The 12275-nt window shown below is 42.5% G+C and overlaps 1 long non-coding RNA gene across 2 annotated transcripts; it reads left to right on the top strand.

The window, feature by feature from the left end:
* The first annotated feature begins 7857 nt into the window (after positions 1-7857).
* On the top strand, positions 7858-10341 carry LOC307130523. Of its 2 annotated transcripts, XR_013817050.1 has the most exons (5): positions 7858-8800; positions 9394-9467; positions 9778-9825; positions 9909-9992; positions 10143-10341. It is a non-coding gene; the product is annotated as an uncharacterized lncRNA (long non-coding RNA). The 2 variants fall into 2 exon arrangements; XR_013817051.1 differs by lacking the exon at positions 7858-8800 and having other exon boundaries at positions 9367-9467.
* The last annotated feature ends 1934 nt before the right edge of the window (positions 10342-12275 follow it).

The following is a 12275-nucleotide window of genomic DNA, read 5'->3' as shown; positions in this document are numbered from 1 at the left end:
AACTGCGACCAGGTAGTAGGCCTCACCAGGCCTCCCTCTAAGCGAGATCCTGAGCCTGATTTCTCAGGCTTCTCTGGCATATATTCCTATTATACAATGAGCCTCACTAGGCCTCCCTAACGGGTCTTTGGTTCTCAGTACGAGGACTGCTAACTGGCGTAACGCTGACAGCCAGTGGTGACTTGCTATCAGTGATCTGGGGCCTCATTTATAAACTTTGCGTACGCACAAAAGAAGCCGTACGCCACTCTCTACGCAATAATTGGTATTTATAAAAAGCAAACTTGACGGGAAAATGTGCGGTCCTTCACACAAGCTCTGACCCAGGCGTACGCACAAAAACGGGTGAAATGAGAAATGGCGACACCGTCGGCAGATGAAGGAAACACGTGAAAGTGTGTGAAACTGCAGACAGTTGGGTAAAAGAAATGGCAATACTGCCTCTCATAAATAACTTGAAGACTTCACAAAGCAAGTATTACAATTAACAGCTGTAGCGTCTGGAGTGTCTCTCAACTAGGATCAAAGTGATCAGAGATGCTTTCCTCCAAACAGCTCTGCATATAAATTAAATTTCTTCGAGTCTGGGTCAAATTGCGCCTCCGACTGTTTAATGACCAGCTAGAAAATGACCAGAAGATACTAGCGATGGCCCTTTCTGAGCTTCAATCAGATTCTTATCAGCCAGGACAGTTCCCTCACCCTTCAGTCTGGAAGGCGGGGGGGGGGGGGGGGGGGGGTGACTCAAGCATTCCCCTCTATTTAGCCTTTAATTAAACTATCCCAGAAATTACATATATGACGATTTCTTAAGTGTATGCATGCTCCCTATATTTCTTATGCTTGTGTGATGTAAGAACTATCTTGAACGCTCCAAATTGCTCTGTATAGAAGATGCACTGCCTTCATGTCTGTAACCAAGGCATGTGTGATGTCTAAATGTTCCTTTTTATGTGTCTTAGTCAATGGTACAAAGTATATGATTATGAGATGTACTGCTAGTCGGTTTTAGTCCTGTGGAGTGAAACTTTACTAGTTCTGGCTTCCAGCAAGAACATTCCATTGAGTAATAAAGTCCGAACAAAGAAACTCTCTCCCGCCTGAAATTCACAACAACGATTGGTCGCCGCCGGGAAAGTGGGCGTAGTTTAATGGACCTCAAAAGACAGTAACACCAGCATATCGGGGCTCAGTCAACTTGCAAGGACCCCGACGAGACAAATTTCCTTTTTCCTCCCATCTCATCAGCGCGGCTCGCGGGCTTCGACCTGCGAGCCGGCACGGTCCAGCCAAGCTGTTGTTTCCTTTGAAGATCGGCGTGCTCCGCGACGCAGTCAGCGGCGCGTTTCACCAGACCGAGGAACTTAGCTGGACGAGATGAACTTTCCCTTCCAAGACGCTCCCTTCCCAAACACCTTTAAAAGTCCCGCGGACCAACGAAGCTCCGGAAGAACCAAATGGAGAGAGCGCTTCAGCGCACGAACACTCTGAGAAACGACAACGCACGCATCTTGCTTTACACAACACCAAGAAACCATGCAAGTATCAATTCTACCGAAATTTAGATGCGTTTTAAGATTGTACCCCTGTTTAAGGTGATATGGTTCTTGCTGGCTCCAGTGGTTATGTCTGGGAAGGTGTCGGATCGGACACGATCAAACCCTTCTTCCTTTCCCTTCTCCTCTTCCCTCCTCCTCATCCTTTCCCTTCTCCTCTTTCCACTATTCTGTAAATACATGTATTCTTTATATAGTCATATGTAATCGTAGTATTAATCTTTATTAAAACCATGATATCCACGTTTTGATTGTCATTGTTTTGCTCACAGAACACGAGTCCCTTTAATGTCAGATCTAAGCTACGAGCTCTTATAAGCATCGTTGAATGCTTTAATTAATACCATAACTCGGAAAGTTTGTCCTTTGTGGCCAGAGGGATAAACTTCCCGAAAATTGGGTAGGAAGAATGGACCTAGTGAGTGGATAAAGAATTACAGCTCGTTCTTTAAACGGAACGGAGAGGAATTTTGAATCAACTCCCAAGAGGTTATTCTGTGATTATTTAATATAGATTTGTCTGTAGTTAATTGCAATAAATTGTTGTTAACCATATATATATATTATATATTGAATGAATACCGAGGTTAGGTATTCCCCTTTTGGGTGATTTTGGAGATTTGTGATTAGATTATAACCCGTTATGATTGATCATAAATCCCTAAATATTAATACCCACAATTCCCTATTGAGCTAATTTTTAATTTAAATATATATGTAACCCTAAGACACTACACAGCCGACACGAACACCCGTTTGATCGATCTGCAGTATAAAACAAACAAAATCAAACGAAAATTACAACAGAAATGCAAAAAAAAAAAAAAACTGAAATATGTTCTGCAACAATTTTGGCATGTTATGCAATTCATCCTCATAAATAATATGGTAAACAGAACGAAATAATGTACAAAACTGATATTCTCGTCAATGTGTCCGTCTGGCGGAGCAGATATAGATGCAATTGGTTAGGCAGATAGATAGATAATTAGGGAGATATATAGATAAATAGATAGATAGATGTATTAATTGTCCACTGGGGAAAGTTGATTTCATAGTAAAAATTTCTTCATCAGCTACGGAATCATGGTATTCATGCAAATGCCTTTAGTTTGTTTTATTTTCGATAAAATAACATATGACGTATGTCTCAACCATTCAGAAAGCTGCAAGAAATGACATTTGCACTGAACTATTTCCCAAGGGTAAGGGTAGAAAGCGCTATGCTGAGTACTGCACTCCAGGATTCCCGTCTCTGAGATCCGGTCTGAGGAGGACATTGCCATTCTGCAGTCCCTTGGACTGGATGCCTCTCCAAGAGGCGAATACCCAGAGGCTCTGTTATCGAACAGACAGGGATGGCCCGGCTGAAGCGCCCGTTAGAAAAAGGGGCACCAAGCTAGGCCTCCTTGGTGGCAGTAGTGGCTGGCTGGGGCGCCCTAGGGCCCCCTAGCCACATTCCCTTAAAGGAGCCCCCTTCTTTCGAATGGGTTGGATCCAGGCCTTTGAGCGGCCTGGGTAGAACTTCTCTAAGTGTTCGAAGCTTCCTACTCAGGCTTATAGCTTGGGCTATGACCGAAGGGAATGCTGTCACTGACAGCCTCTGTGACCAGAAGGGGGGTGGTTCAGGCATTTCAGTTGAATTTGAAATGTGAATTTGAAAACAACATGATGGCGCCGCCGTGCTCGGTCGCCGTTCAGGTCGCTCCGCTAAGACTTTGCTTTTATTTATTATTCTACTCTCTTTTACTCTCTATTTTTTCCAACGGATCATCTGCTTTGATCTGTTACGACAGCAAAACACTTCTGGAAATTGGTTACCGCTACACTGACCTGTTTCAGGACACTTTCTCCAATCTTCCATCTGAGATTCGCCGGGACGCCGAGTTGAACAATGGCCACTCGAGTCGACGGCGAAGATTCAAAAAACACCGCGGGAAACGCGCTGGGATCCGCAACAGACTGAGAAAAAGAGCATTCAGTCCTCCTCTCCCGAGCATTTTGCTCGCAAATGTCCAATCCTTGGAGAATAAGATGGACGATCTTAGAGCCAGGATAAGTTTTCAACGGGACATGAGAGACTGTAACATCTATTGTCTGTCCGAAACATGGCTCACGCCAGCGGTCCCGGATACAGCCGTGACGCCGTCCGAGAACTTCTCTGTTTTTCGGATGGACAGAACAGCCGAGGCCGGGAAATCTAAAGGCGGTGGAGTGTGTTTCATGATAAACAAGAAATGGTGCGATCCTAGGAACATCTCCATTCTTTCGCGATCCTGCTCGCCTCACTTGGAACATTTAACTCTCATGTGCCGGCCTTTCTACCTGCCGAGGGAGTTTTCCTCGGTCATCACCACTGCCGTTTATATTCCACCACAAGCAGACACGGGGCTGGCTTTATCTGCCCTCCATGATGTGACCAGCGGCTTCATAAACAAACACCCCGACGCTGCTTTCATCGTCGCGGGTGATTTTAACAAAGCAAACCTAAAGAAAGTATTGCCAAACTTTCACCAGCATGTCTCCTGTCCCACACGAGGAGCAAACACACTGGATCATTGCTACTCTCCGTTTAAGAACGCCTACAAAGCTCGTTCACAGCCAGCTTTTGGCAAATCGGACCATGCCGCCATTTTCCTCACACCGGAATATAAACAAAGGCTCGTTCAAGAGCCCCCGGTGAGGAGGGAAGTCAAACGCTGGTCATCCCATTCAGAGATCACGCTACAGGCAGCTCTTGATGACGTCGACTGGGACATGTTCCGCGCGAGTTCTGAGGACGTCAGCGAGTTCACAGAAGTGGCGCTCTGCTTTATTAACACACTGACAGAGCAAGCCACACAAACAATAACTATAACGTCCTTCCCTAATCAGAAACCGTGGGTGGACAGTTCAATTCGCACTGCAGTAAACTCGCGCACCACCGCTTACAATGCCGGTCTCCTAACGGGGGATATGAGGGAGTACAAAGCTTCATGTTACGCCCTCCGGCGCGCCGTTAAAGCCGCAAAACTCCGCTATAAAGACCGAGTGGAATCTCATTTCCAACTCAACGACTCCCGGCGGATGTGGCAGGGACTGAGAACCATCTGTGCTTTTGGAACTAAATCCTCTGCAGAGGTGAGAGCTGATCCGTTACTGGTGAACGAGTTAAACTCTTTCTACGCTCGCTTTGATGGTAATCGCGGCAGCGCGACTCCGGCGAGTGACGCGTCAGAGAGAGTCCCTCAGAGCAGCAACGGTCACGTGATCTCTGTCTCGGAGGACGAGGTTCGGAGGGCACTCAAACGTGTGGATGTCAGGAAAGCTGCTGGGCCGGATGGTATTTCAGGTCGTGTTCTGCGGTCCTGTGCTGATCAGCTCGCAGGGCTCTTTACATCCATATTCAACGAGTCCCTTGCTACATCTGTTGTCCCCACCTCCTTCAAACGATCCTCCATCATCCCTGTACCTAAGATCAGTAAACCCTCTTGCCTAAATGACTATCGTCCAGTGGCTCTCACATCTTTAGTCATGAAGGTCTTTGAGAGACTCATTAAAAACAACATTTGCTCCTCCATTCCTGACACTTTGGACCCTCTTCAGTTTGCCTATCGTCCCAATAGATCGACTGAAGATGCCATTTCTCACGTCCTTCACTCCTGCCTCACTCACATCGACAGCAAAAGTGGGAACTATGTCAGGCTGCTATTTATTGACTATAGCTCAGCCTTTAACACCATAGTTCCCATTAAGCTAACACACAAACTCCTGGATCTAGGCCTGAATTCTTCTCTCTGCCTCTGGATTGAAGATTTCCTCACTGGCAGACCCCAGGCGGTGAGAGTAGGCCAGTTCACCTCCACCTCCATCACCCTGAGTGTTGGAGCTCCACAGGGCTGTGTGCTGAGTCCCCTGCTCTACTCTCTCTACACCCATGACTGTTTGTCCACACACAGCTCCACCTCGATCATCAAGTTTGCTGATGATACTGTTGTCCTGGGTCTCATCTCCAACAACAATGAGACGGCATACTTGGACGAAGTGGAGCAACTGACATCATGGTGCCAGGACAACTGTCTCTCTCTGAATGTTAACAAGACCAAAGAACTGATTGTGGACTTCAGGAAGAGACAGCATCGGTCATACTCCCCTCTCATGATCAGCGGGACACCGGTAGAGAGAGTGAGCAGCTTCAAATACCTGGGTGTGAACATCTCCGAGGATCTGACCTGGACTACACACATCCAGACACAGGTGAAAAAAGCCAGGCAAAGACTGTACCACCTGCGCCAGCTGAGGAAATTCAGGGTTTCACCAGCCATCCTGAAAACTTTCTATCGAGGGGCGATAGAAAGTGTCCTGACTCAGTGCATCACAGCGTGGTACGGGAACAGCACCAGTCACGACTGCAAAGCCCTGCAAAGAGTGGTGCGCTTATCCGAGCGCATCTCAGGCTCAGCTCTCCCGTCTCTGCAGGACATCTTCACCAAACGCTGCAGAGGTAGAGCTACTAAAATCATCAGAGACATTAATCACCCTGCAAACTCTCACTTCACCCTGCTGCCATCTGGTAAGCGCTTCCGTAGCCTGATGGCAAAGACTGAAAGACTCAGGAGGAGTTTCTTCCCCCAGGCCATCAGACTCCTGAACTCAGTCACGTGACTCACTTCACCCCCGCACACGCATAAACATACGGTCTTTCAACATTAACATCCACATACTGCAATTGCACTGCACTTTACGTCCCTATTGTTACTGCGTAACAACCTGTAATAAACCTTGCACATTATACTTCTTTATATATACATATTATATATTTTATGTTAACCACTTATTTTTAAGTCTACAGTTTATCTCACTTATCATATCCACATATTTTTTATATTTTTATTTTTATCTTATTTCCTATTTTTATCTTTTACTTGATTTATTTATAATTCTACTTATGTTAATACTTTTTATTCTAATTTTATTCTATTTCTATTTAATTTCTTGTAACTGTTATTTGCACTGTCCATGGAGCGGACCTGTTTACATTTCACTGCCAGTTGTATATTGTGTATATAACTGTGTATGTGACAAATAAAACTCTTGAATCTTGAATCTTGAATCTTTGCTTGTTCTGACAGTTGTCACTGCCAGTGGGCATGCACTCCCCTCGGCATGGCGGCGTTGGTATTTCGTTCCCCGTAGCGTCAAGCTGACGCAGTGCGAGTTCCCTTTCGAAAGGGACCGTCTCCGGTTACGTATGTAACCTAGGTTCCCTGAGAACAGGGAACGAGACGCTGCGTCGCTTTGCCATGCCTCAGGGTTTGCCTGCCAAACAGTCCCTGAAGACGAAGGGCGGTATCATGTTGGCAGAGGCGCCCTTTTATACTTCCTGGTCACATCTGGATGACGTCATCGGTTGTCGCCGGTCAGTAGGACTGATGTGATTCGATTGTAGCTCAGACACCTGTCACGCCGAGGGCGTTCCCCGTAGCGTCAAGCTGACGCAGCGTCTCGTTCCCTGTTCTCAGGGAACCTAGGTTACATACGTAACCGGAGACGATCTCTGTAATTGCAAACAAAGGTTTCTGTACCAAATATTAAGTTCTGCTTTTCTATCAAATACTTATGTCATGCAATAAAATGAAAATTAATAACTTAAAAATCATACAACGTGATTTTCTGGATTTTTGATTCTGTCACTCACAGTTGGAAGAGTATCTATGATACAAATTACAGACTTCTACATGCTTTGTAAGTGGGCAAACCTGCAAAATTGGTTCTCCCCACTGTATATGAGTGCCCACAGCCTAAACACAGGCAGCACTCTTCTGCATAATGGTAACCACAAAATTACAGAAACTCTAAATGTCCAACATAACTGAACATTTAACACTAACATAAACTAACAACATCTTTCCCTTTACTGAAAAACACATAAAATAACACTTTAATCCCTAAATGTGCTCTCCTAATGCAGTCCCCCAGATAGCAAAAAATATCGGCACGGCTTCTTTTTGCCGCCGGCCCTAAGCTGTCGGCTATAGGTGCGTCCCGCTGGCGGTGATGAAACGTTTGCCGCCGAATACGTCACTCCCATTTCTTGCGAGATGCCGCGGCCGACTAGCCGGCGGGCCGCCGGCTTCATTTTCTCTGGCGGTTACCTCCGCCTAATGGACCGCGGCCGGCTGGCGGCAAGCCGCTGTGAAATACAAGGATTTCTACTCTCAAATTCGACCAGCCACGTTGGCTATGTTTGGCTTGTTGGGAAATAGAGTGGAACTGACAGCATTTTAACTAGTTCTCACATTTGAAGCGATTATAAAATCATAATAGCCTATATGTGAATTATATCAAATATTAGTTTTTTTTGCTCCAAAGCCATTAGGGTTTATAACAGATTCTTGACTCTTGATTCCATGATAAGGTTAGGTTTAGGAAATTACATTTAAATTTTCACTTGATTATTTGCATGTCGAGTGTGTTTAAACAGTGTTGGTCAATTTGACCCATAATGGATGTAATACTTTTTTTTTTTTTTTAGCATAATAGGAGGGTTAAGAAAGTTTGAAAGTTCATTTTAGGATAACACTTATTTTTGTATTGCCCTTTTTTCTATTTCTTTTTGGACTGACTTTAAAATAGACATGACAAAAAATTAGAACTAACTTCATGACATTTTACTTTGTTTTCAAAACCCATATTTTTCTGAAAAACAAAAATATATTATTAATTATTTAGGAAAAATTCTACATTCATAAGACAAGAATAACTCAAAAGAAGCCCTCTAATATTACCTCTTATAAAGCTGATTTTTACAATATTTGAAACCCTCTCAAACATGAGGTCGCAAAACAAAAAGCTTACAAAAACAGAAACCTGAAAGCTTTTCAATTTCATGTGACTGCCTTAATATTATAAAGTATTTTCTATCTCAGAATTCTTATTTTTATTATTTATTTTATATACAGTGTTACATTTGTTGTTATTCTTTGTTCTACATATTCGGAACTGTACCACAATGCTTTATTATTTTTATTTTTCTCTCATTGTACTTTTTGTATTGTACTTGTCTATACATGTACTAATTTAAATAAAAATAAAATAAAAAAAAACAGAGAAGTACCTCCACCGGCCGAGAGGGGCAGTATACCTAAAAAAGGCGGAAGACAAACCGGTAAAACATACAGATTTACCAACAGCGGCCGCTCATCACATGGTTTTAGTATTTGAAGAGAGGAGATCAGAAAATATCCTCGACTACGAGCGTTTAAGTAAGTACATGTTTCCTTTTTGTGTCACACAATATTATGTTCATTTTTGATGTATATACCGGTAGGTTGTTTTAATTAGTTTGTTCAGACACGCTCGCTGATATAGTGCACAATGCACAGTGTTAGCTAACACGTGCTGTTTCGCCTTTTTTACACACTGAGTTCAAGCATGTTCTACATGTTAAAATGTATCTAGCTACTGTAGGTAAGTTAGCCAAAGCTTTACATCTAGAAAGACTTAAGTTTAACTTTTGGTGTTTTCTAAAAAAAACAGAATGATGTATTTAGGTTATTTAAATTATTTTGTTAGTCCGAACAAGCATGCTGCTAGGTCAGTTTTAGCAAGTGTTAGCTAACATGTGCTGTGTTGCTACTGTTCTTCTAGCATTTAAGGTCATTTATGAGTTATTTCTCTGAACTGCTGTACTTATTATGTTTGAGGACAATGCAGTTTATTTGAATCACTACACTGAATGAATACATTTTACTGTTCCACATTTGGCTGACCAGTTTTTCCCCCCACAGCATAGCTAACTTACTGTATATTCTGTATTTAACGTTAACAATGCGGTTTTGTTCACATTTTCTTGCAGATACCTTGACCAGAGCACAATCGGTTATCTTCATCCAAGAGACCTACTATTGGACAATCGTTTCGGCTTTCAAGGTAAATAAATTGTTAGTCACAATGTCTAGTTACTGGGCTATAAGGAGAAGAATATTGAAAGGAGTTGAGATGGACAAACAGGAAATTGCAGATGTTGGAAACTTTAACAGTATGGAAAATTGTGCCTGTAGTTGTTGTTTTATATATATATATATATATATATATATATATATATATATATATATATATATATATATATATATATATATATATATATATATATATATATATATATATATATATATATATATATATATATATATATATATATATATATATATATAATTAAAATAAAATATTTTTTATGTAGATTTCCAGAATGAGAACCAAGCCCTGAGGGAAAGCAATGCACGAGCAGGTGAGAACATGCACTCTTTCTTAAATTTTACTTTTTTGACTGTGATGTAGGTCCAAAATTACCAAATGCCTTTCATTTTGTAGCTTCGGATGACAGCGGCTCACTTCATGAGCAGGTGAAGCAAGTTGGGACAATGTTGACGACGTTTGCTCGTACTGGGCAATCAGGTACAACTTGCAAACAGCACCTGTGGTTGTTGGTTTAATTCCCACTGGGGCCACCTGTACATGTAGTAGACCTAGTTGTAAATGTCATAGTTTAGTAGTTGAGGGACCAGGACTGACTGCTTTATTCTATTATTCTGTGAACCCCTGTAGGTGCAGATCAGACCCTAATGCTGCGACGTCTTGGAGAGTTTGGCGATGTTGTGCGTAGCATGGACAACAAAATGGACACTATGCTGCAACATTTCAGTGCCAATGTGTCTTTTGGAGAGTTATCCCTGCCAGGGGGTCTGTTACTCCCCCTCGACAACCCATTTGGCGTTGCTTGACAACAGTTTGAGGCAGGATAAAGAGCTCCAGTAAGTGTGCTGATTTTGTTTATAATGCTGTTAGGAAACGATCGCCGGACTGTTGCAGACGCAACGCACCTGGAACGGACTGACGGACAGCATCCGCGCGCAGTGTGAAAGCTGTAATCCGTTAACATGGGTACGGAAAAAAATACGCACCGCATACGCACTGCAAACGGAGTATGTGTGAAACGGGCGTTACACCTAGGCTGACTACTGACACCTGGAACCCTTTCTTTATCCTGCAGTCAGTAACATCAAGATCCCTAAAGAAGCCAGAAGTTTCAGGCTACACTCACCCAATCCACACTGTTCACTGTGGAAATTACTTTTTTTTTATTCCCTGTGACCCTGCCTTGAAGGCAGCTCCTTGGATAGATATGGGATGGCGAGGTTGTTTGTCCTTTATATAGGCGCACAAGAAATCACTGAAGATAAGCCAATTTGCGCTGCCTCATTCTGGAGGTCGGGGAAAACCGGAGAACCCATAGTCAGGCTTGTTATAATGTTCTGTTCTACTACTGTTCTATTCTTCTCCAGAGCTTTACTCTAAATTATTACCATTTATGCTATTGTTAGAAATGGCTTGTTAAATGTGATGTTATACCTCGATTTATTTGGTATCCTGCACATTCTTTGGTACCAAATATCCTCATTATTTGATATAATATTTAATGGTAATTCTTTTCATCCCAGAGCTGACCTATTTGTTATTAACAAATATTGTAAGTGTTATAATTTGCTTGTAAGGCTGTTTTTTTTTTTTTTTTTAAAACCAAAATTTAATTGGAAACATGCAGGTTCTTTAGTAAAAATGTTTTTTGTTATTTATAGGCCTATTTAAGCTTATTTATTGTCTGTTATATTTAATTTATATTATCTTGTATCATTGACAGTTAATGTACTTTGAAATGTGGAATAAAAATGCCAAATGGGAATTTATCTGGTTTGTTCAATTATTATCCATCATAAACTGCATGTTACAAATATATGAATAATAAATAAATATATATATATTATTTATTACACAATAAGCGGAGGCAGATCGTTCGAAAAAAGCGTTTGCCTCCGCCGGGCCGCCTTCTGGTATAAAGGCGGCGGAACGGCGGTTTGCCTGCGGGCCGGCGGCGGTACGAAGGCGGTAGGAAGCCGGCTGCCGCTTTTAAAAAGCGGCTGCCGCCGGCGGTGCGCCGTCAAACGTGTTTGCGATTACGCAATTCTGACGCTTCTACAGCCGCCGGATCACCGCTGGTGGTCCGCCGACTCATTGCTATCTGGGCCCTTGCAGAGCATGCTGGGAACTACAGATCCACTGCCCAGTTTGTTCATTTCACTCAGCAATGTTAAGTTGACCGAACAAACACTCATTAAGTAAAGCTGACAATACAAATTTTTAGTAGAACCAACTCAGTAAATTGAAGTTCATGTAGTTACATGAGTTTAAGTAATGTGAACAAGGAGGATTTGAGAGCAACTAACAACAGTGAAAGTTCATTTTTTTGAGTGCATGATTTCATGTGACATGACTTGTTTTCTGTTGTTAAATCAGGGTTCACTTGAATCTTCACATGTATCCTCCTTGAACACATTTTATTTCAGACCCGATGGAAGTGAAAGAGCAAAGACAAGAACTGAAGGGACATTTCAAAGGTGATGATCCTGTAGTTTGTTTCAGCCTGTCGACACCAATAAAATGTGCTTAATGTGCCAATTTACAGCAGATCTCAGACATCACCATAATGAATGAGGTGAAAACAAGGAACTTTTGGCTTTTCAGCAGCTCAGTTAAACATTATGGCCTGTACTTTTTAAATGCAGATTGAATCAAAACACAGTGATCACAGTTCACACCTGCAGTGAAGCCCCTCCCACAACAATTCACCAATAAATACTGTGAATATTCACATCATCCTACAAGAGAAGGACAAACTCCAGG

Source organism: Gobio gobio (assembly GCF_949357685.1).
Source record: "Gobio gobio genome assembly, chromosome: 8".
NCBI lineage: Eukaryota > Metazoa > Chordata > Actinopteri > Cypriniformes > Gobionidae > Gobio > Gobio gobio.
This window is presented reverse-complemented; position numbering and strand designations above follow the sequence as displayed.